A 25,345-nucleotide genomic window follows, 5' to 3' on the forward strand; every position below is an offset into this window, starting at 1 on the left:
ACAGACACTCAGCTGTGATTAGTAAACCCACCGTCCTCTGGTGTGGGTGAGCCTCGCTGAGACAGTTTGTGTTTACTAATCACAGACACTCAGCTGTGATTAGTAAACCCACCGTCCTCTGGTGTGGGTGAGCCTCTCTGAGACAGTTTGTGTTTACTAATCACAGACACTCAGCTGTGATTAGTAAACCCACCGTCCTCTGGTGTGGGTGAGCCTCTCTGAGACAGTTTGTGTTTACTAATCACAGACACTCAGCTGTGATCAGTAAACCCACCGTCCTCTGGTGTGGGTGAGCCTCTCTGAGACAGTTTGTGTTTACTAATCACAGACACTCAGCTGTGATCAGTAAACCCACCGTCCTCTGGTGTGGGTGAGCCTCTCTGAGACAGTTTGTGTTTACTAATCACAGACACTCATCCGTGATGTAGATTGCTTTGCATCCGCTACATTTTGAGTGACTGAAGCAAACGACGTGAATGAATAATGTGACTCTTTTCTAACAGAGTGAGAAAGGTCTTAGGCTTGAGTTTGAATGCATCACCCTTAAAGGAACAGTTAGCCAAAAATGAGGGAAATAAGAGAATCTTTAAACCTTTTAGAATGAACAATGGAGCAAACTGTGAATTCTAATATACTGACATTTTCAATAGCAGGTAAGTGTGGCATAAAATGCAGGCACTATAAATGGTATGACTGAAATTGTATGATTTAGTCTCTACTTTGCCGAACTTCTCAGACAGCTAAACTCTTACATCACTGGAAGTTATACCAGTAACAAACCAAGACCCATTTGCAATTTAATGTAAACAATAGATTTCTCCCTGCCAACCAAATAAACACAGTTCCAGTTTCCTAGGCTTTTCAGAGGTCAAGACCTGTACTCTGGATACCACTGCATGCTGCATTAGAGAGAGAGAGAGAGCGAGAGAGAGATACTGGCAGTGTTTGAGGGTAAAGTGCCAGACTACATGAGCATTCGGACCAGCAGGCATTGGTAGTGAAGTGGAATTACATACAACTTTTCCTGGGACACGGCAGTCATTAATTGCAGGCGTTTCCATGTTGTGACAGCTAGAAACGTTGACCAGATGTCCTACAGAACCTTGTAAAACTGAACAAGTATGACAGTTTCAGACTGGGAACACATATGGATTGCGTATCAAAAAGATGAATTCTGGAAAGGAAAGCGAGATGAGTGCTGTTCCAGAACACATGAGCATTTAAAGCACCTTTCTCTGAGGTTCTTTGGTAGGATCTGAACACGCCACCTTATGGCTTTGGATATGAAATGCTGCTCAACCCTCCCATCATCTAGAGTTCCACAGTAAGGTTAGGCTAGGATTAGGATTAGGGCTAGGATTAGGATTAGGGATAGGGTTATGGTTAAAATAACATGTTAACCAGGCCACTTTATGCGACTCTAGTGGAGCTAACCAAAGATGGGCTTAACAAAACATACTTCATAGCTTGTGCACAGTCATGAGACAATTTCAAGGAAACAAACTCTCTATGTATGAGCCACTCTGGCGACGTGATGTATACTGAAATTCTCTCACAGAGCCATCAGACAAGGAAACGGATTCTTAGTTTGGGATCCTCTCTCTCTATCCAGATGGCTTCGTGGGAACACAAGCTTCGACAGACAGTTCGACAGAGTCGAACGCCAGCTTGTCATAACAACCGGCATTTCCCTCCTGCATTACCAATTTGGTGTCAGTAGTAACTATCATTTATTAATCTAATCAGGTTACTTAACTCTTGCCTCTCGTCTGTGATACAGCCTCCTCATCACCAGTTTTCCCCTCCGCTCCGACAGAAAGCCTGGTCCTCGTTCCCCTCATCTGCCTTTTAGACTCCAAGTATGCTTCTTTGATTAATACGTTTGTTTTGTTGGTCTTGCTTGGCCGATAAGTAGATTACCCAGTTGCTCATTCCTAGAGGCTAAAACAGTTTCCTTTCCTTGTTTTGGTTTTTGTTTTTCAGTATCTTAATTAGCTACCCCATCCACCACAAATTAGTTTCACTTGGTTGCGTGTTAGGATGGTTATTCTTGTGAGCTTGATGCTCCTGGTCGTTAATAGAATTCTAGTCCATGACAGTTAAGCATGTTTTTCATACCTATCCTGAGTCAATAAACATCCCTTGGTTGTTACGTCTGTGAGTCGAGAGTGACACGTCTAATGTTTAATAGACGATAAATAATCACGCATCGAACTGCTGACTTTCATGAGTTGCGACTGAACTATTAATCATAAATGAATTAATTAAAATAAAATAATGGCTTTAATCAACGTGTTCCCCAATTAATTTGACCTATTATAATTGACAATTTATTAAAAGCATTTAAACTGCTCAAATGTGACTCAAAAGCGAAGGATGAATTGAGCTATGTGCATGTGTGAGAGTTAAGTTGGCCTTGGGTACCAGGAGTGTGCCAGACTGTACCCGTACCTATCAGAAAGAGATGAGATAAACACATTCCAAGACCCAAGAAGAGAACAGTAAAACTGACTAATAGAGTCAGGCCATACTTTATCTGCACACATAAAGACACTTTGGATCAGTTTTTTTTCTGTAGTCGCAGTAGCTGCTAAGTATAACAACAGACAGTCAGTCTGACACCACAGAAGTGAGAAAGAAACAGGGGACATTGCTAGGGTTGACAACATCAGAGCAGCAATCAGAGACTGTAATCGAACCAAGACCACCTCAACCGAACAGTATATAGTCTAAAGCCATAATCATCATGTTGGTGTATACAATCGCCAACGTCCATGGGCTGCTGAAAGTTAGCTATCTTAGGAAGATTGCCAAGAAGAGAGTGGGGGGGGGGGCATCTTATAAGTGAAGCTGTACTCCCGTTGGCATTATATGTCTGTTCATATTTACTGGTAGAAATTTCACCCAGGAACATGGATTCTCCTAAACCTTTTACACACCATGGAAAGTTATTTGGAGTAAGGAGATCAGATATACCCCACATGGGCAGTGAAGTTTCCACTTACATACACTTACATACAAGCTCTCCTGGGACACAACAATCATTAGTTACAGGCATTGGTTTGACAGCTAGAAATATTAACTGGTTGACCCCCAGAAACTTCAAATAGAACAAAGATCACAGTATGAGGCTGTCTACACTAATATGTTGTGGAACACATATGGATTGCATACCAAAAAGGTGAGTTCTTCTAAGGGAAAAAAGTTGAGCAAAAATATTGCCTCCTACATCATTACTGCTTTGCTAACTTTCAAGATGTGATCCTGAGCGCACCTGTATTTGCCCTTATTGTCATGCTTAGCTTTTTCCAAACCTAGGACCCCCTCATGTCCCGCAGGTAATGTAGTAATTACTTTTGGTGTCAGACTCAGTACAAAAGTGCCACAATATCAGCAGGTAAGAACTGATCATTAATTATACAGTTCATAAAAATGTGTTGATTGGCTTCAACATAGTAGCGTTGTATGCTTTCATATGGCATGCATGTGCAGTCCCACAAAACAGTGCAGTTCAGCACAGCAAATATACATATGCACAATACCCTGAAGTTCGGCCTGATTTGTCTTATCTGCGGCTGTTATCAGGAATTCAGTTTGTTGACCTTGAAGTCTCGTCTCTCACACACAAGACTGTGTCAGGACATCTGAAGCCTCAGCTTCTAATCTGTGAGAGAGAGAGAGAGAGAGAGAGAGAGAGAGAGAGAGAGAGAGAGAGAGAGAGAGAGAGAGAGAGAGAGAGAGAGAGAGAGAGCGAGCTGTTCATCACTGGTAGTGAACTGTTCATCACTGGTACAGTATTTCTAAATAATTCTTTTTGTATGATTGTTTGATTTCTATTAACCGTTGAATTAATTCCTGATCACTGTTAGTTTTCCCTGGTTTTTCCCCACTGTCTGTCCTTCAGAGATATGAGGTATGAGGTATGAGGTATGGCTGCTCACAGTGTGTTGAAATCTTCACCTGCAGGAGTGGCCAACATGGCCTATAATCCACAGTTCTTCCTTGAGGCTCTGTGTATCGCCCACCCCCACTTTCCTAACTAGCCCTAATGCTCAGTCCTGGGGAGCAGGTACAACTTTACAGTGAGGAACATGTGTCCATATTTTCTTTCTTTCACAGTTAACAGCAGAATCTGTAATTAACAGAACCTTATAAGGACCAATCCACCTAGATTGTAAAGTCTGTTTGTCATGTTTCCTCACCATGACCCACCTTCATCGAGTTGGGACCAGGCATCATGGACCCATCTATGAGCTAGCTGTACTGCTTGGGTTAGAACCTGACAGTACTTAAGGAGTGAGTCTGACAGGAAGTGAACATCTGCTTGTCTGAGTTCAACACCCCTGGGACCATCATTGGTCTCCTAGGAATGATTTTTAGGGACTCAGGCCTATGCTTTTTTTTTTTTTGCTGGTTGCCCTTATATTACGAAGTACAGCGGGTTGGGCTTTAGTCAATTTTACCCCGTGATTCTGGAGTTTAGCTATCTGCTCTTTAATGACACGGCTTGCACATTCCACCTGTCTTAAAGCTTGTGGTCTGTAGGGACAATGTAATTTCCAGTTTATTTTCAAAAGTTGACATATGTCTTGTGCTACCTGACCTGTGAAGTGTGTCTGACTCGATTTGTCTGGGAAAGCCCCATCAGGAAGGATGTCCTGCACTAGCAGTTTAGCAGCATGTGTGGCAGTGCCTCTTTCAGTTGGAAAGGCTTCTATCCAGCAGGGAAATGCAGTGTAATGTAGTCTACCTGTAAATGCAGTGTAATGTAGTCTACCTGTTTATGCACTGTAATATAGTCTACCTGTTTATGCAGTGTAATGTAGTCTACCTGTAAATGCAGTGTAATATAGTCTACCTGTAAATGCAGTGTAATGTAGTCTACCTGTTTATGCAGTGTAATGTAGTCTACCTGTAAATGCAGTGTAATGTAGTCTACTGGTAATGCAGTGTAATATAGTCTACCTGTAAATGCAATGTAATGTAGTCTACCTGTTTATGCAGTGTAATGTAGTCTACCTGTAAATGCAGTGTAATGTAGTCTACCTGTTTATGCAGTGTAATGTAGTCTACCTGTAAATGCAGTGTAATGTAGTCTACTGGTAATGCAGTGTAATATAGTCTACCTGTAAATGCAATGTAATGTAGTCTACCTGTTTATGCAGTGTAATGTAGTCTACCTGTAAATGCAGTGTAATGTAGTCTACCTGTTTATGCAGTGTAATGTAGTCTACCTGTAAATGCAGTGTAATATAGTCTACCTGTTTATGCAGTGTAATGTAGTCTACCTGTAAATGCAATGTAATGTAGTCTACCTGTTTATGCAGTGTAATGTAGTCTACCTGTAAATGCAGTGTCATATATAGTCTACCTGTAAATGCAGTGTAATGTAGTCTACCTGTAAAGGCAATGTAATGTAGTCTACCTGTTTATGCACTGTAATATAGTCTACCTGTTTATGCAGTGTAATGTAGTCTACCTGTAAATGCAGTGTAATGTAGTCTACCTGTAAATGCAGTGTAATATAGTCTACCTGTTTATGCACTGTAATGTAGTCTACCTGTTTATGCAGTGTAATGTAGTCTACCTGTAAATGCAGTGTAATGTAGTTTACCTGTAAATGCAGTGTAATGTAGTCTATCTGTAAATGCAGTGTAATGTAGTCTACCGGTAAATGCAGTGTAATGTAGTCTATCTGTACCCACTGTCCTCTCAGCAAGAGGCCATATTAGAGGTGTCACAGTGACTTTGTGACAAGAAACAGAATTCTGAACAACTAACTTTGCTTCCTCCATAAATTTAGGGTTCCATCAGGCATGTCAAAATTGATTGACCATTTTATCCACACCTATGTGACCTAGAGAGCTAGAATGAATCTGAGTGGCCAAGTATAGACATAAAGATTCAGGGGCCATCAGCCTTCCCCACAACCAACCTTCTTTGAGCCAAATACCTCTTGAATCAACTTTTGCACCAGAATCCAGCCATGTCTTAGTTTCCCATTCTTCTGTTGTAACTGTATTCTCTTCACATTAGCAGGCTCTGGTAACTTAGATTATTGGATCTGAATTGAATTAAGGAAATGAAAGCAAGACAAATCAGAGAAAACAGGAATGCCCCACTTTTAGAGGATCCTGCAGGGCACTTAAGATCACACCTCATCATCATCAGCCAGTGTTCGCTTTTGAGACTAACGTCCTTTATTGCATAGATTTATTCTTTGCAATGAAGTTAATTTTGGTGAGCCAACCAGGAGGGCGACATGAGGAGGAGTGGAACAGTGTGAACTACCCAAGCAGGAGGAGCTGGTATGAGACAAAGGTGATCAGATGGCCTTGTTCAAACAGGCTCATTGTCTTTAGCCAGAGGTGAGAAGAGGTTTGACAAATAGCCTCACTGCCTGAGTATGTGGTCGAAATGATCACTGTGAAATGGGTCGACCATTTGTTCAGAAAAGCACAGGTAGTTAAAGTCCCTGACATTAAAGTTTGAAGACAATAGAGAGAAAAAGACAAAGAACTAATTAAACAACTGAGGAAAGATGAGAGGGAAGTTTCTAGAAATCAAAAGAAGATTCCGAGTGGGACAAAGGAATCAGAAGGAGTAAAGTCCAGGGAGACAGTGACAAGGGAAAATGTGAAATGTGAACTGCTATGATAAGCCCTGGGTATTTACAATGGAGCTTTGCTGATATGAAAGCAATGACCAATAGCCAACACAAACTGGAACCAGGTGGGCAAGGCTGGATAACTAAGTAACTAAGTAACTAAGTTTGAACCATGTTCTAGACAGCACTATTGAGCCTTTTTGTGAACAGCGTGATTAGATGTCTAACAAAACCAAATGCAAGCTCTCTTGTGTGTAAAACCCACACTCAGCAAAACTGGCATAGAGAGCAAATTTGACAATCAGATCCAAACTGGCAAAAAATGAACCAGGACACTGAACTGAATTGAGCATTCACATTAGCCCATGTCCTGATGAGGATCAGTTACTCTAGATATCTATGCATGGCCAGAAAAGGTAGGCCCATAGTTGGAACCATTGGAAACAGAGTTTTCAAAGTAACTCAAAAGGACTAACATGTATACATCAGGCGATACATGTATATCATCAGGTGAAGGAAGTAAAGTTACCTGACAAAAAAGGAAACCTGCCAACCTGCCAGACAAGTGGATCTACATGAAGGTTCGTATAAAGAAAGTGGATCGAACCTGTACAAAATATCCCAGCAACATTTACAATGAAGTGCTGAACCCATGGATCCACATTAGCCAGTCGAGCCAATGAGCCCAATAGGTTTGTGAATGAGGTTAATGAACTCCCGAAGGCACAAAAATCCAAGGACAGAGTGAAGTGCTAGTAACCTCGCTTCTGACCACTAAGCAGCCTCTCCACATAGTCACAAGAGACATAAGAAGCTCAAAGAACAGAACACATATCAAGAGAGACAGCAAACAGTTAAGGTTGTAGACTGTGGGGACATTAGTTCTTTGGAAAAGTACCAGGAAACAAGAACCATATTAGGAGCTGTAGTCCAAATACATGCCTCACCATAAACTGTGAAAAAAAAAAATCAAATCTTAGATTAAACTGAATGAACTGTTATACCAGTGTAAAGGGATGTTATTTCACTCTCCAACATATTGATATTAATGCTTATGACCTTATCTTTCTGCTTCCTGTTTTAAACCAGATAGGAATCTTGAAACAATGTAAGTACAAAATAGACACTCTGACGAAAGGAATGTTATTCAACTGAGAAGTCATATTTAATTATTTAATTAAGCTAGTGGCATTTCCTGAACCCAGGCGATGTGTATAACAATCATGTTGCAAACTATTCTAGTTATTGAGCATACTGATTATTGATGATTATTGGAAATGATCAAGGCAGGGTGGGACAATGTGTGTAACAATAATCAGAATGTGTTTTCTACATTTATATTAAATATATCACTTATATTGCATACAATCTGTTTTGCGTTTTAAAATGCGACTTGACAGGAAGACTGAACTGAGCTATGCATGCGAGTTCAGTCGGCCCCGGGCACCAAGACTGTCAGGAAGAGATGAGGTAAACACTGTTCAAGAAGAGGCCAATAACACTGACTAATAGACTTATTATATGACCTCATATGAGGTCATACTGAACTTACAGTAATACCTAAGAGGTATACATGTCAGTGCTGATGAGGGAGGGAAATGTAGACACCTCAGAGATTAGTCTGCCTCGATAAGTGAGTCCTATCTGCTGTAGGTGCATTAGCTAGCCAACCAGCTGGCACTGGAAAACTAGGTTGTTGAACTCTTCCAAGGACAAAGGGATAAGGAGACACTCAGTGTCAAAAATAGATAATAAAAGGGAGTTCAGGCGACTGGAGCCAGCCAAACAGAAAAGACAGTGAATTAGGGAAATTATAGCAAGCCAGTCAGAGAAGATGAGGATGCACCACCTTTAGGGTATTTAAGATCACACACCACCGTCAGCCAGTCAGTATTTTCTCTAGAGACCAAACTCCTTTATCACTTAGATTTATTCTTTGTAATAAAGATTTTAATTTTAAACCCTTTATATCTTTGAATCTATATTGGGAAAGGAAAATAATCCACAATACCTTCAGTTCCTTGAGAAGCAGGCCTAACTGTTCATTTGATATTTACCACATTGTTCCACTTAATGAGCCTCGACTCTCACTCGTCATAACACCCAAGATCACTTTTTACATTTGAAGTAATTGCTTAGACGGAACTGCTTTGCTATGCCGACTGATACATCTCTGCTTACTACTACTAATACTTCATCTGTTTATCATTCATTTTTCCCCATTCAATGGAATAAAGTATCATGGATTGCAGTTTAACTGCTAACATGATTCATTCATGGTTTAGTTAAACACTGACATCAGATTAGATCTTATATAAAGAAAACACACAACTCTCTCTTTCTTTTTCTGTCTCTCTCTGACTCTCATAACTGTTCTCAGCCCTAATGACATATTGCTAATCTCATTTTACCGCTTGTCTGCTAATAATCCTTTCTGGTTAATCTGTTTTATGTTTCATTGCTACATGTCAGCATTCTAATTTCGTACGAGACGTATATGGATACTACGGGGAAATGAATTAGGTTGGGTGGGCAGCAGGAATCAAAGGAGTGATATACATGCCTGATTGCACGACTCACCCATGCTACACTGGAGGTAACAGAGCTGATATGAGCACTGTGGGTCTCTCGATACACTCAGATCTTACTCATGCTTAATCCACTTGACTGACTTCCAGAAAAGGATCTCCGTTTAGGCACCAGGGCTGCAGAGGGTGTGTCTGCTCACCCGTGTGTTCTGGTGAGGAGAACACCGCTTGGGCCCTGCACTCGTCATCGTTTCCAGGAAAGAGCTCGGCTGCTGCAAGGTCTTAAGAGAAAATACTGTGCAATACCAATAAAGGGGTTATATTTGTAACTGTGCAGTTTTAAGTACCTCTTCCTGTACTGCGTGTAAACAGGAAAGATGGCCCTATAAAACCACACACACACACACAAACACACAGACACACACACACACACAAACACAGACACACACAAACACACAGACACACACACAGACACACACACACACACACACACACACACACACACACACACACACACACACACAAACACAGACACACACAAACACACAGACACACACACAGACAAAATCAAAATAAGTGTAGAGTAAGTAAAGTCTCTGTGCCATACACGGGTTGCTGTGTATCTAAGATTTCAATGTGCAGTCTGCACAGTCGATGCTGTTTGTCTATCATGGAACCAGAAACATTGATAAATAAGATGCATCGGTTCTCTACACTCCTGACTGAAATGAACACTATTTATATCTCTCACTTTAAAAAGCATCATCTCTGTCCATTTTACAGGAATGAACATAATTGGTAAAGAGGTGTACACAGCATGCAGAAACTGTACTCGAGTAAAAATTTAAATACACCCATCACAATTTTCCTTGACAAAAAAATAAATCTGTCAAAGAAAAAGAAAAAAACCCCATCTGCTTACAAAAGGAAAAGGTAGATTACCAAGCCTATATTCTAACAATGAATGTGCATGTTTTTGCCTGTTACATGAGCACATAATAGATTTTTTCATAATTATGTGCACATACTGATCCCTAAGCAGTAGAAACATTTGATGCCACTGGCTTGTTTCTCTTGACGTTTGAGATGAGTATGAGAAATGTGAAACTGCAGTATGAGTTCACGTGAAGGGTGAGGGCATGAGGCTTGCAGCGAGCTCTTCTTTAAAACTCTTCAAATGGAACTAGACATCCCAGCATGCAGAGGCCTGTGAACTGTAACAGTTTCTTAACCTCCCAGAAAAGTAATTGCACAACCCATCTGTTAGGCCATTTTCATTCATTTACAAATGATATAAACGGACATAACGGGACAAAGGTGAGCAGATGGAGCTTATTGGAAATCCCAGAAAAGAAAACAGGAGACTCCATGACCTACATGTGTAGCAGAATGAAAGCAGGCACAGATTTAATAGAACGAATTACACTAAAGTGCAAATACTCACAAATCAGACTATTTCATCCCCATTCTGTCAGACCATTGACCAAGGAGCATTTCACAACGTCCTGTGTATGTCAATCAACAGACAATTGTAATAAATAACACATAGTAATAATAGTGATACAGTTTCCTCATTGACGTGGGTTTCAGTCAAGCTGTTTGGAATATATTCTCTCGGGTGTCATGGTTTTGTATGACCGTCAGGACAGTGGAATCAGGACACGCATCAGACTGAGTCTGTCTTGGAGTCACCTCCTTGGACGTCTGACACTTATGAGGCTCGGAGACACAGACGAGCAGAAGAACGAGGGACGTTCACAGTCTACAGCATCATGACAGTGCGGCACCGTAGATGATCAAAGTTTTGCAACGGTCCTCATACAGCGTGCGGCAGCAGAAACGGAATGCTATGAAGAGAAAGCCGAACTGCTCCGTGCCGCAAACCGCACCCACAGCCAAGAGCACAACTGTTTCAATAGCGTACAGAGAGTTTTGTGAGCAAGTGTTGCAAAGGGAGACATGTGAATCTGAAACATTGTGAAATGCAGACTTAAATGTAATCAGAAAGTCCCCCCTCCAAACCTTCTAGTCTATATTCACAAAAAAATCACATGCATGCACAAATGTGCTCTGCAATCTGCGCCACGAGAAATGCTTTGAAATAATAATTTGGCATCTCAAATCTGCTTGCGTCACAGGAAGCTATAAAAATAACAGCAGCTTTTAACTTCTGTCAGAGACCACCTTTCTGTGCAGTTGTCATGCCTCCTGTTCTCAGGGTCGCACTCACTGGTAGGAGAACTGTGGTTTTCTGTGAGAGAGATGAATAATTTTATTCCATATTTGCAAATGCAATTGATTAAAAAAAAGCTAATTCTTTGCAACTGTGATACTCCTGCACTTTCTTAGCCTTTTATTCTAATGTATTCATATATTCAGTAACTGGTAAATAAAGGCCCAACACCGCTGTGTCTGTTATAACAGCATTGCAAAGATTAAGCTAAACCAAATGAAGTCACAATAAATGTTTGACTCTGAAATATTGCAGTCAGACTGAAAATGTTATGTAAATTTTATGTAAACTATATGTAAATTGCGAGCACAAAGACATGCAGTTTCGCTGTAAAATGTGAGATATTGATTGACTTTACGCTGGAGAGGCATGTCTAAGGAAAACACTGTCATCTGACCCCTGTGGTCATTCAGTCTATGGGAAAAATCATGTTGACCCATGTTATCTCAGCTGGACAAGCATGTGTGTGCGTGTTCGTGTGTGAGTGAGTACATGTGAGAAAGGCACATCTGCATGACACTAGATAAATGATTCTACATTCTCTAACTTATTATTATTGTTTTGTATCATTATTTAAGTTATTATTAAATAAACAGAATGAGCTGCTGTGATTAATAACATGACAAAACACATTTTCTCCTTTGAGGTTTCATAGTTTTAACTGTAAATGCAAAGTGTAGTCTGTCTTTGTCACCTGATTCACAGGAACTCCTATGAATTAATATGAAAAATATCAGGAAGTTGTTCAGCTAACAAGGAAATCCTGCTTCATAAATATTTTCCCTTCCCCTAATCTCTCTAACACATGCTTCTATCGCCATACCATGTGTGCGTGTGAATGCCTGTGTGTATGTGTGTGTATGTGTGTGTGTGTCTGTGTGTGTGTGTGCGTGTGTGCGTGCGTGTGTGCGTGTGTGTGTGTGTGAATGCCCGTGTGTATGTATGTGTATGTATGTGTGTGTATGTGTGTGTATGTGTGTGTGTGTCTGTGTGTGTGTGTGCGTGCGTGCGTGCGTGTGTGTGTGTGTGAGTGTGTGAATGCCTGTGTGTATGTGTGTGTATGTGTGTGTGTGTCTGTGTGTGTGTGTGCGTGCGTGCGTGCGTGTGTGTGTGTGTGAGTGTGTGAATGCCCGTGTGTATGTATGTGTATGTATGTGTGTGTCTGTGTGTGTGTGTGTGTGTGTGTGAATGCCTGTGTGTATGTGTGTGTATGTGTGTGTGTGTCTGTGTGTGTGTGTGCGTGCGTGCGTGCGTGTGTGTGTGTGTGAGTGTGTGAATGCCCGTGTGTATGTATGTGTATGTATGTGTGTGTCTGTGTGTGTGTTTTTGCGTGCGTTTGTGCACGTGTGCGTGTGCGTGTGCGTGTGTTTAAACTGAAACTTCAGTTACATTTTCCTCTCTCCTCTTCTGTCACACGACTACAGTAGAAGAGACACAGCTGCACGGTGAAGGTTGTGACTTACACAGGCTCCTGTGTGTTTGTGTGCCACAGACTGAGAGCTGCCCTCAGTCTCCTCTGGTTGTCTCTCCACGAAGTACAATGAGGGTACGAAAGATCAGCTCTGTCACTGAGAGTGACAGGAAGCAGTCAGTATCAGAGAAGTCTGCTAAGAGGGTGTTTATCCTCCTTCATGAACATTTACAATGAAGGGCTCAGCTATGTTTCTCACCCCCACCCATACACCAGCCCTACACCACCCCTGCCCTACACCAGGCTCCACATCTCCACTGACAATGCTACCTGAACTAAAAGCAACCTGGGCTACCCGATGGAGGACGGCTTCCTGCTTCAGTCTTGGCTCTACCATAATTCCCACCGGGGAGTTTTTCCTCCATCCGTAAGCCAGGATCTGCAGACCTGCAACCAGAGGAAAGTGGAGTGAGAGTCAGGCTGACTGATGGAGAGCCTAATGGCATCTGTCCATTCAGAATGAAAGCCATATATCGAGTGCTACCGGGGTTTACAGTGTCTCCCAGTGATTTATAGTAAATCACTGAAATACTAGGCCCACTCTTCACACGCTCACACTCCATGTCTTTTATTTTATTTTTCTCATGACTCATGCCTCCCAACATATCCCTATAGCAGATTAGCACTATAGAAGCAGTAGGGAAACGTGTGTGTGTGTGTGTGTGTGTGTGTGTGTATGTGTGTGTGTGTGAGTGTGTGTGAGTGTGTGTGTGTGAGTGTGTGTGTGTGTGAGTGTGTGAGTGTGTGTGTGTGTGTGTGAGTGTGTGTGTGTGTGAGTGTGAGTGTGTGTGTGTGTGTGTGAGTGTGTGTGTGTGTGTATGTGTGTGTAAGATGTGTGTGTGTGTATGTGTGTGTGTGAGTGTGTGTGTGTGTGAGTGTGAGTGTGTGTGTGTGTGTGTGTGTGTATGTGTGTGTAAGATGTGTGTGTGTGTATGTGTGTGTGTGTATGTGTGCGTGTGTATGTGCTTGCTATATGTCTCCTTCCTTTGGGGTTCTCTCCTGTCACTGTCAAGGAGCAGGGAAGGCTAATATGTCTTTGGAGGAGAAACGCGACACTTCTCAAGAGTCTCACTACCCCCCACCAGCTGCCCTTACCCCTTGCCCCACCATTACTTGCCCCAGCCAGCAGGGTGCACGGCTACCTGCAGGAGTACATGCGCCCCTGCTCCGCCACCAAGAGACCCCGTAGGGTGGAGCGCATATTTGTGGAGCAGATCTTTACGACACGTGCTATATGCTCCGTATACCGGCCGCGCTATCGATCCGAGCCTAATGACGGCCGGTCTGCGGTCTCTGTCCGACAGGGCTGTGGCGATTCGGATAACTTCCCTGTTATTGGAGAAGGATCCCCTCGGAGCAGAATGAGCTCACAGAACACGCCACGAGCAGCCTTTCCAACAATCCCAGATCACAAGGTCATCTGCGCGTAACACTAGACCATTTCGCAAACACACTTTGCATTTCTTGCAGCTTATATTTCTGCCTCAAGCATACACGTCCATAAAAAGGTCGAAACATCATTGCTTCTTTCTGTATTGCACATTTAAAAAAAAAAAGCAAGCCTGATTTATCTATTTACTCTTGGCTGCACAAGTGATTCAGAGAGAGGCTTTGGGAGAAACAAATCCGTCACGCTGGTACTCCTCCGTTCACGTTCTCCTTGTGCTAACATGGAAGTCCCGCATAGAAATCCATACACTTCCATACACTTCCCATTCAGCATTTTTCAGCTGCTTGGAAATGTAATCAGAAGAGGGACGACAGAGCAAGAAGGAAGATGAGAGCCGCCCCCCCACCCCCCGATCTGAAGGTCAGCCGGATTGTTGGAGAGGGTGAAAATACCAAAGGGAGAGCCACTTTAGATTGATGACAGTGGAGGAGAAGGATTGTGTGTGTGCGTGCGCGTCTAGACTGATGAATATGCACCGCGTGAGACTGAGAGAGCAGAAAGTGCGCGAGATGTTGAGTGGAGTAGGCAGGCTGCCGATATTTTTACCTTCCTGTAATCAGTAGAAGTATTCTGTCTCATCAGAGCCTCAGATCAGCCCAGCCCAGAGAAGAGGTCACCACAACGAGCATGTACGTGTATGTGTGTGTGCGTGCGTGTATGAGTGTGTGTGTGTGTGCGTGTGAGTGTGTGTGTGTGTGTGTGTGTGTGTGTCATAGAGGGGAGAGAGAGAGAGAGAAAGAATGAGGGAGTTAAGCAGTTAACAAGGAAGGTACTATGAAAACCTATAATGGATAATTACTGTGGGTATTGAACCTTGAATTACGCGTGTTTTTGACATACACAAAGTACATTCATTTTAAGCTTCCGGAGTTTCCAGAGTTTAATAAAATATTCCCAGAAACGCTTCTTCGGAGACAAAGCACTAAATGAGTAATTATCATGCATCTGCATCCACATCTGGTATTTGCAAGGATCAGTTTGTCCGCAACGTTGCCTCTTTGTGTTTATTGTCTAGTCAGCTAAAGGGGTTTATCGTATGTGAGTCAGACTCATGTCCTGGCTAAAGGTCTGGTGTTATGGAACCTCCACTCACCTCATACATGGAGTGGTGGGCAGGAGGATGCCCGGTCAGGCTCAAAATGAGAGCATGCGTTCACGTACATCACCTCTAAAAGTAACGGAATACTCAATATTCTGTTGACCCTCTTTTGAGCCAATAAGCTCTTGGAACAACATCAGTAAATTGTGTCCTAATTTGAACTGTTGGCATGCTGCCATGCAAAGTATTTTTGCTATCAGCGCAAAAAACTGTTTGAACCTTGAGTGCATCTGAAATGGACCAGATAGTGCAGCACTCCTTTCTAACTTCACTCCTTTTCTTATTAAAAAATGAATAATCAACTCAAACTCAATTTTGCCAAATCCTACCCCACCCCAAGGACATTCTCTCAGTCAAAATCCCTTTGTTCCTTGATTAGATGTCCCATGGGGAGTCAGATGATTACTAATCCTCCAGAGTTTAGGCATCGTTCCTGATAATCCATCCATGTGTGTTCAGACTCCGCCCCTTAAACCTGCACTGGTGCTCTCTGTAGGTGTCTGAAATGTAACAGTGGCTATCAGGTTAGAGTGTAGTATGTTGTCTTTAAATGAAGAATATTTATATAGAAATGTAAATATATCATTGCTAAGAAGCAGGACTGGCCTTGTAAACCCTCTCTCTCTCTCTCTCTCTCTCTCTCGCTCTCTCTCTCTCTCTCTCTCTCTCTCACCCATTCCTTTAGTGCCACTAGTAAAACCACTGAAGTCTGAATCACATGACCTGTGGGCATCACGTGCAGGTTTGTCGGGTAGCTGATGACACGGACCGGGTTAAGTTGCCTCATCGGATCCACTGATCAAAGTCGTTGGGCACAAGAACTTTGGGTAAAAATACTGTGCTTTTAAAATCATGGAAGGGTTTTTTCTGAAGAAGTGACAGGCCTTATAAAACAGAAGAATGATACAAAAAACAAAGAGGAAGTGATACATGTATGAGAATCTGTGAATTTAGTCACTGTATGAACATGACACCTGCTGGTTTGGGATTATAAGGTTGATGTTTTCTTTGTAACCTTCTGTTACTTTGCCAAAAGAGTAAAACAAATTACCATCATCGTGAGTCTGAGAAAGAATCATTTGTGATACACTCTTCCCAATAATTAAGATAATCTGGTTTAGTCTCACTGTGCTGGTATTACAGCCATTATGAACAAAAACAGGCAAAGTTCTATGAAAGCATTAGGAGACATTAGTTAGGTGCCAAACCTCTAACACCCCATGAAAACAAACCTGTTTTGTCAAGAGAATAATATCATAAATAGAAATCCAACTGAAATTACTGCAGCTCAAATAGCAAATAAATTGCGTTCACAGGTAAATCTATGAATAAGCAATGAAAAATGACACCTTGTAACATTCAGTTACACTTAACGAGTCTTTCTGCCGCAGGTGTCCCTGCAGTAGGGGTGTCATCAAATTCAAAAGTTTGAACTAAAACGTTTCAAATGGATGAGCTGAAGAAGGAATCACCGCCTTGAGTTTGGATTCCTGGTCAAATTTTTTCTTTTGTAAACTTTTGCTTTGATGCTGTGTCTGTCTACTCTCCGCATGAACTGTACAGATCTATGTGTGGACAGATGGCATTGAGCTGCCTCATGGCCCTAGCATGGAGAAATAATCAGAATGCAGTCACTGGATCAATACCAGAACCAGACTACAGCATCTGGCACTGGTGAAAATATTCAACTCCGGTTCAGGTGAGATGGATTGCAGACACACCCACCCACAAACATAGGCAGAGACAGAGACAAATCAAGAGATAGACAGAAAGCTGAGAAATCCATAAACAGAATCACTGTTATGAGGACAGCCCCTGCCATTCCCGTGGTCACTAAAAGTCCTGGCATGTGACTGGTCTCATGCTGGACAGAGGTGTAGCAGGTACAGTCACAAATCCACTAGCCAATAACAAGCTGAATAGTCATAGCTCCTGCTGGCAAACACCAATCAAATTACAGCCCACAGAATACACCACTGTCTGCACACTGTTGCTCTTTCCTTCATACCAGGATCACTTGACCTGGTTTCCCAGTAATTTTCCACTGATTTAATGAAGAATGTAACTAAAGTGTGCACAGCTCGACTCATTGTTAGTTAGACTGGTCTCCAATGTACACTGAAGGTGTTAATGTGGCACTACTGTTAAACCCTGGAATTCCAAATGAGAATGTGTTCAAAATTGAAATGTGTAAAACCTTTCAGCTTTCTCAAGGTCGCAAATGTTCTCCACATGGTCTCTCAGGGGAAGGAAAGCTTCCTTATCTTTTGAAGAGGCTGACAGAGCTCAATACTGGCAGTGCTGGCCTCTGATTGGCTGACAGATATCTAAACTTGCAATACAGACCTCTGATTGGCTGATAGATATCTAAACTTGCAGTGCTGGCCTCTGATTGGCTGATAGATATCTAAACTTGCAGTGCTGGCCTCTGATTGCCAAAGCAACACAGTATATACAAAGGAATTTTAAAAAATGTTAAATTATGATAATGATTAAAAAAATTAAAAATTGTTGAACAAAAATATAATGCAATGACTTAAACATTAAGAGTAAATAAGAAAAGGACATTAGATTACAAACGGTTAAATAATTGTGAACGTATCTGTGTTTCTCTAATTGTACGGTGGTTCTCTCTCTCTGTCTGTCTCTCTGTCTCTCTAACCGAAGGCCTACCTTCTACGTTATTAGCCCACTAAGCCATAAAGAGGTCAATTTTTGTAAAGAGGTCAATTTAAGGAGGTCCAAAAAGACCCAGAGGAGCATTTCTAAAATCCATTACACCTAAATTAAATATCTGAGTGTCTAGCATTCCTGCCTTAAATAGACCACAAATGTTATTTCAGCCGTGCTAATCCCACTACATTTTGGCTGGTTATTTCAACAGGCTTAGAAGCAGTGGGCATTAGTGGTCATTCAATCAAATGTCTTAAATTACAAGTATTATTGCCTCTTGATAAGTGAAGACTTGCAGGTGGCTTTGGGCCATATAGTCACACAGCATGGCCTGACGGTCTGTTTTCTTTGGTTTAAATTCTAAAGCCCTTGTGGTATGAAAATAAACAAAATGCTAGAGCAATGCTAAACATGGCTGCTGTGTTAACAACATGAGATGTAAAGATCTTCATTTGACATTATGTATGAATGTGCCTCTGAGAAGATGCCATTTGGTAGAAGAGTCTTGATTCATCTTACACAGAGAAGGAGTCTGACAGAGACTGTTTGGTATGAGGGTCTTGATTTAGCTTTCACAGAGAAGGAGTCTCACAGAGATTGTTTGGTATGAGGGTCTTGATTTAGCTTTCACAGAGAAGGAGTCTGACAGAGATTGTTTGGTATGAGGGTCTTGATTTAGCTTTCACAGAGAAGGAGTCTCACAGGGATTGTTTGGTATGAGGGTCTTGATTTAGCTTTCACAGAGAAGGAGTCTCACAGAGATTGTTTGGTATGAGGGTCTTGATTTAGCTTTCACAGAGAAGGAGTCTGACAGAGATTGTTTGGTATGAGGGTCTTGATTTAGCTTTCACAGAGAAGGAGTCTCACAGAGATTGTTTGTGACAGTTGTTTCCTCCCATACATACACAAACCCATAGACATACCTACACAAATTCAGTCTAGCTCTCTCTCTCTCTCTCTCTCTCTCTCTCTCTCTCTCTCTCTCTCTCTGTCTCTCTCTCTCTCTCTCTCTCACTCTCTCTCTCTCTCTCTCTCTCTCTCTCTCTCTCTCTCTCTCTCTCTCACTCTCTCTCTCTCTCTCTCACACACACACACACACACACGAGCGACTGCAAACAAATCTTGAGTGCAGATGGCCCCTGACAAAACCTGACATAAAGGAAAGTTTTCATGAAAGGTCACAGGCCTTATAAGCTCAAACAAAGCAGGATGCATCTGACATTGCGCCATGGCTACAGAGTGGAACCCTCCCACCTGTGTGTAGGTGAACCCCAGCGTTTAACTCCAAAATCACATCCACAGATTTCTTTCTGTCCTCATCCTTCCTTTTGCAGCACTAAAACTAAAACAATAAAAGCTTGAAATATCTGGACCGTTTTTGAACACCAGGGAGTAGTTTCATTGAATTCTGTGGCCTTTCATGTAGGTGGTATAGTGATATATTTGCGGGTTGCTCTGTAAAATAAAAGGCCTTGCTGGACGCTGGTCTGAGCTGCAGTGGAAAGCTGTATCTCTCTGCACCGTCACATGGCAGTATTAGGTAGAAGGACATCAAAGAGAATTCATTTCTCACACTCACCCAGTACCTTCTGGAATCCCAGCGCAGCACCACACGCACGGATGCACGCAAAGCCCCCCCACCCCAACAGTTCACAGAAGCCTGTTCCTTTTTCTAAACTAGAAAACTCCCGCTGTCCTCTTACAACGTATTCGGAGTGTCCCAAACAACTTTGACAATTTACACCTTTTAGATGTTATATAACATTGTGGGGGCTGCAATCATGACAGCACAAAGCGGAAAGTCTCGTGGGTCCCTTTCGTCTGCACAACAGAAAGTGTGATATTCATAACAGCGAAAACTAAAGACGGAATGTTTACTACACCGCAGATTCACCTAAATAAAGCAATGACTCACAGAAGGTGAGGTAACATAAGCCATGTCTTGGCGTCTGGGTTCAGTGCTGTTCCACAGGATGCAGTGTGAGACTACACCGCGGACAGGTGTATGATGGGAATGCTCTGACTGGGTTAGATGTGTTCTTTGGTTCATGTGTTCTCACTGCAGTGGGAGTTCCACCTTATTAATACAACACACAGCTCCAGCAGACAGAGACGCACACACACACACACACACACACACACACACACACACACACACACACACACACACACACACACACACACACACAGATATTAAAGCACTACCCATTTGGTCTGTTAAACATGAAAATGACTAAGTGATCTGCAACATATCCTCTTCTCTAGGCTGTCTGTTCAAGGGCTGCTGGTGCAACTTTACTTAAGAAAACAGTAAACGGTCGAAGGAGCCACTTCACATTCTGCACGGCCGCTTCTGAAGGTGAAGCAGCTGAACTGCGCACACACAACACAGCACGGCTTTTTCCCACAAAGCAGAGCACCTGCTCACTTGAGCCTCGCCTGTGTGGCACTCTTCAAAATGACAGCATAATCGATGTTCTCGGGCTAATGTTGCAGAACTGCACTACCTTCTAGTTCAACTATCACCAAACTGCAGACCTCAGGGGAGAAAAAAACCATTTCCTCAGTTCTAAGCAAACATGTCGTGTCCTTCAGCAGCACATAGCTTCTCTCTTTACAAAGACACACGGAGAGGCTCACCGACACCTGTGGGTGCTAGAAGCTCTAGATTTTCAGACAGCATCACCACTAATGACAAGGTAGTAGTGAACACGAACAGGTAAAGAGCACATGAAAGAAAAAACTTTTTACATGTCCCATAAATGAAAGTTCTAGTGTATTATAATACAAAATAATTATTTGTCACTTTAATGGCATACCTCCAGTCACCCCACATGTTTAATTTTGCTGACCAGCACTGCATTTAATAATGTTATAAAACAAACAGCACATTGTTCTGTTTACACAGGATGAGACTGAAACCATAATAATTGGCACCAGATAACTGGGAATGAAGGTATGTAATCTGACAGTTGTCACAAAAGTGAAATGCACATTAATATATGTAATGTGTTAAAGCACATGTTTGTGAAACTGGAGTGATGTTGGTGGGGTCCGATGCATTTGAAAAAAACACACACACACACATACCTCCTTTACGTGTTTTTATTCCAGAGAAGGTTGTAGCTAAAATCTCTTTTTGTGTATATTCTTCAAAATGTTTTTTTTCCCATCCCTTTTCTGTTTTTTGAGAAACGTTTCCACGACGTGTCACTGCATATGCCTTGGGCCACGCTGTGAAAGAGTGCACAAGAGTGACCATGCTGAGATCCTGCTGGTGCCCCTTGGAGGCCTTGGCTGTTGTTCTGACTTTGCGCAGTGCGCTGCACTCTTTCAAGCTTTGAGACTCTGACTGTCACCAGATCACCCGTGCAGCGATTGTGCATCCTAGCGCAGTTACGTTGACTAGGGCGACGATGTTGCATTTATTTATTTTGCAAAATGGTGCATATGAAGGCTGAGTGATGTATTGGGTTTCAATGACGCAGTGCTCATTCTCACTACCAGCTCCCACACCGCGATACTAACGGTTTTCAAAGTAAAGTCACTGATACAGAGAATATAGGGAAACTAAATTATATAGTCTTCATTCTTTTACCATTTTACAGTGAGTGCTGTTTAAGATGAAATCAATAAGACCAATAAGCAGTACGTGTTACCATGATTTTACGGGGAAATGACGTTGAGCCTAGCATGGTTACTGGTATCGAACAGGCTGTTTCGAGTGTTTCAGAAAGTCTGTCTCTAGAATGAAATAAAACGGAATTGGACAAACGGCCATGACAACTTTCCTCAGTGAGTGATGGCTGTACAGGAGGAATTATCTTGTTATGAGAGGTCAGACAAGAATTGATAGACTGGCCTGAGCTGACAGCAATGTTACCGGAGTGTTTTATTGCTATGACGAGCATTAAAGAATTTCAGCCTGAACAACACGTTGACCCTGAAGGCATTCAGTCTTATCCATTTTGTGTACCATTTTGTAAAATTGCCTTCTCACCTAACTTATGAGATGCATGTTTTTTTTCATTATGGTTGTACTTATAATAATTAATCTCAAAATGAAAATTGTTTTTATCATACCGTGCAGAAGTACCTTTCTAGGATAGCACCTGGCCCCAGCTAATATAGAAGAGGAGAATTGAGTGGCCAGTGCGACTGACCCAGTCCGCTCCACACGCATAGTTAGTTTCTCATCATCATCATCATCATCATCATCATCATCACCATCATCATCAGGTGGAGGTTTAAAGTACAGCTCTCTGTTCGCTCGCTTGGGAGTCATGCCATCGTTTACGGTTTTGCTTGTGCTCAGTGATCTTCATGGTAATCTCTTTGTTTTGGAGTTTTTGCTGCTAAACTCTGACCACGAGTATCCTATGAGTCCTGCTGTGCTTGTCCTGACAGAAGACCAGGTCTATGTGCTTTTACAAAAATAAAGAAAAATGAAATACCGTTTCTAATCATTTTACTAGAACAATAGCAATGAAATGTAATCTCTGTTATTGTAACAATTTCCCTTAGGATCAGGCGAGAGGCAGAATGCATGTGCAGGGGGCGGTTTATTAACAAGGCGGACACAATCACAAAGGGCAATATAAACAGGGCCAAGGGGAAGATGACGAGGTAGAACAACTCATGAACTAGACAAACAGGAAGCCCAGCAAACAAAACTGAAACAGGACAGAATGAGCGTGACTTCCCAAAAATAACCAACAACCTAGAAGCCAAAACACAGGCCTTAACCAACCAAGACAATTAGCCACAGAACAGACTCAGGTAAACATGGGAACAGGGAGAACCAAAACACGGGCTGGAATAAAGGAACAGACGAGGGGCGGCGAAAACTAAACTAAGGAGCGCATACCCGGAAGTGCAGGGAAACCAGGACAACAGGGATGCCAGGATGGCAGCCACTCCTGACAGTCATAATTCGTGTGTCTTAATGATTTGAGGTGTAATTTCTCTAAAGGTCTTCTTAATTTGTTCTTAATCTTAAACTGACAGAATTTTCAAACATAAAGTACCCACTGGTCTCTCCTCATCTCCCACCTCATTCTGTGAACACAAGAGGTTCAACATATTTTCGTGAGCTTGTCTTGTTTGTCTCGGACTCATCGCCTGTCACATGTCTTCATTCTGTAAACCTACATTCCCACCGAATCAACACCACCGCTAACGTGAAAGCATGGTTTGCTTATTGTTCTGCCATGAAAATAAAAACATTCCCATGTCAAAACATTAGTTATGCCCATTAGTTAACTACTGAAACTGGAACACACAGGCCCAGCTGAGTTCAGCTGAGGGCAGCAGTGACTAGTGTGAGGTTATAAAGGGACGCATGAGGGGTGCATGTTTTGGAGAACTGCTGCAGATAAAAGCTGCTGTGATGCTTCTCTCTGATCATATGATCAAGGAATAAAGAAACCTCTGCTCGCACACGATTGCCAGCGCATTCTCACCGCTGGTCCCAATCCTGGATAAATGGAGAGGGTTGAGTCTGGCCTTTAAAGCCACGGGGTATGAATGACTGCCGCCGGCACGGCTGTGGAAACTATGCCACTGTAGGATGATGGAAAATAAGGGGGGTGGAGTTAGAGGCATGTCCAGAGGCAGACAGAGAGGAGGAAGAGCTGAAGGGTGGAGGTGAGATTCAGGACTTGGAATGTTGGGACCATTGATAGCAGAGGGAGAGCACTGGTTGATATGACGGAGAGAACATGGTGAATGTAGCTAGGATGCATCGGAAGGTGGTCCATGGAAAGACTTTGGACATAACAGCTTGTAGCTAGCCACTACTGGTGGCCTACCCTTCAAGCCAATTACACGACCTCATGGTTGGTGTGCACCCGATCCAAGACACCAGGTCGGCTTGCTGCTGGCATACTGGAGACGCGGCTCCTCGGCTCTGTGGGCTGACCTCCCAGTCTCTGAAGCCAATACCACCCCCGGTTGCTCAGTAACGGTTGCTCAGTAGCCAGTGGTAGCTCAGCAGTTAAGATACTTGACTAGTTCTTAGAAGGTTCCTTTTGGTCCCCACCACCGCCAGGTTGCCACTGTTCAGCCCCTGTTCAAGGCTCTTAACCCTCAACAGTTCCAATTGTGTTCAATCATTGGAAGATACTTTGGATAATAGAGTCAGATAAATGTAAATGTTTTTTTCTTTAATCTCAGCCGTCTGAACCCTGTTCAAGGCTTCGATAGTAATAGCCAGATGGTGGAAACACTTTCACTAAATGTTCCTCTGTTTCACACCGCCCAAGGATGTTATGTCTGGCCGAGGCTCCAAGATGAGCAAAGGGACTCTATCAAAGTCTCGCATATTTACTCATAGACTTTCTTGTAGGGTTAACAGTCATGTTTAATGCAAATATGTCAAATAACAAAATACCCGAAATGATTGATAGCTAGAATGTAATTCATAGGCATGCAAAAACACAAAGCTAAATAACTGACCCAACACTGATGGCGCTAATTGTCCAAGAAAGGAGGTGAAAGACATTAAAGAAGGACCCTAGAACATTTGTTCCTGGTACCCCTGTCCCCAGAAGGACATGACAGCATTCACTGAGCCTCAATGTGAGACCAACCAATCACCACCAAGAGTCCAGCAGTGGACAGGCCTGACGAGAAACTTGGTCGGTACCGACACTGCTTCTGTAGAGACTGGACAGTTCCCAGTTTCTCCACTGAGAAGGTCACCTGATGCTCTGGTCACCTGATTTGATGCCACCTTGATGTGGCCAAAAGAAGGCAGGAAGCCGAGGTAAGATGGCCCATCATCATCAGGTGGTGCATTTGAGCACTGTTTCCTGTCCCCTCTGTGCTTGGCCTCTACATCACGCCATTATCTCGCCATTGTCTGCTCAGGTTTTATTAACACCCAGTATGGTTCCCAAGACACGCTTTCATGCTTCTCTCTGTGCTTCTTTTCATTTGTGGCTGTCGTTAATAAACACTCTGAGCTTGAGTATCCTCCGGCCCCTGCGGCGTTTGTTCTGATAATGGCAGGCAACTTCGTAATAACAGGTGCTTGCTAGCTATATGTGGGGTATTATTAGTGACCCTAATATAGTCATTCACTGTGTACTAATGATACAACTTAAGGAGTTTGTCGAGGAGAAGCTAGTAGTCTATTGTCAGAGATGAAAACTAAAACCTTCTTAAGAATACCTGTATGCCTGCCAAATCATGTACTTACCCAATATTCTAATCATATGATAATGCCACATTGCATACTGTCACACACACATGGGTCAACAGCTTCAATTAACCCTCACATCA

The 25,345-nt window shown here is 42.5% G+C and overlaps 1 long non-coding RNA gene across 1 annotated transcript; it reads left to right on the forward strand.

The window, feature by feature from the left end:
• The first annotated feature begins 16,086 nt into the window (after nt 1–16,086).
• LOC145659289 (uncharacterized) lies at nt 16,087–22,477 on the forward strand. The gene is made up of 4 exons (XR_014125341.1): nt 16,087–16,215; nt 16,952–17,087; nt 20,327–20,420; nt 20,970–22,477. It is a non-coding gene; the product is annotated as an uncharacterized LOC145659289 (long non-coding RNA).
• Nucleotides 22,478–25,345: the final 2,868 nt, after the last annotated feature.

Source organism: Electrophorus electricus, chromosome 9 (genome assembly GCF_041902795.1).
Source record: "Electrophorus electricus isolate QZ-2024a chromosome 9, ASM4190279v1, whole genome shotgun sequence".
Taxonomy (NCBI): domain Eukaryota; kingdom Metazoa; phylum Chordata; class Actinopteri; order Gymnotiformes; family Gymnotidae; genus Electrophorus; species Electrophorus electricus.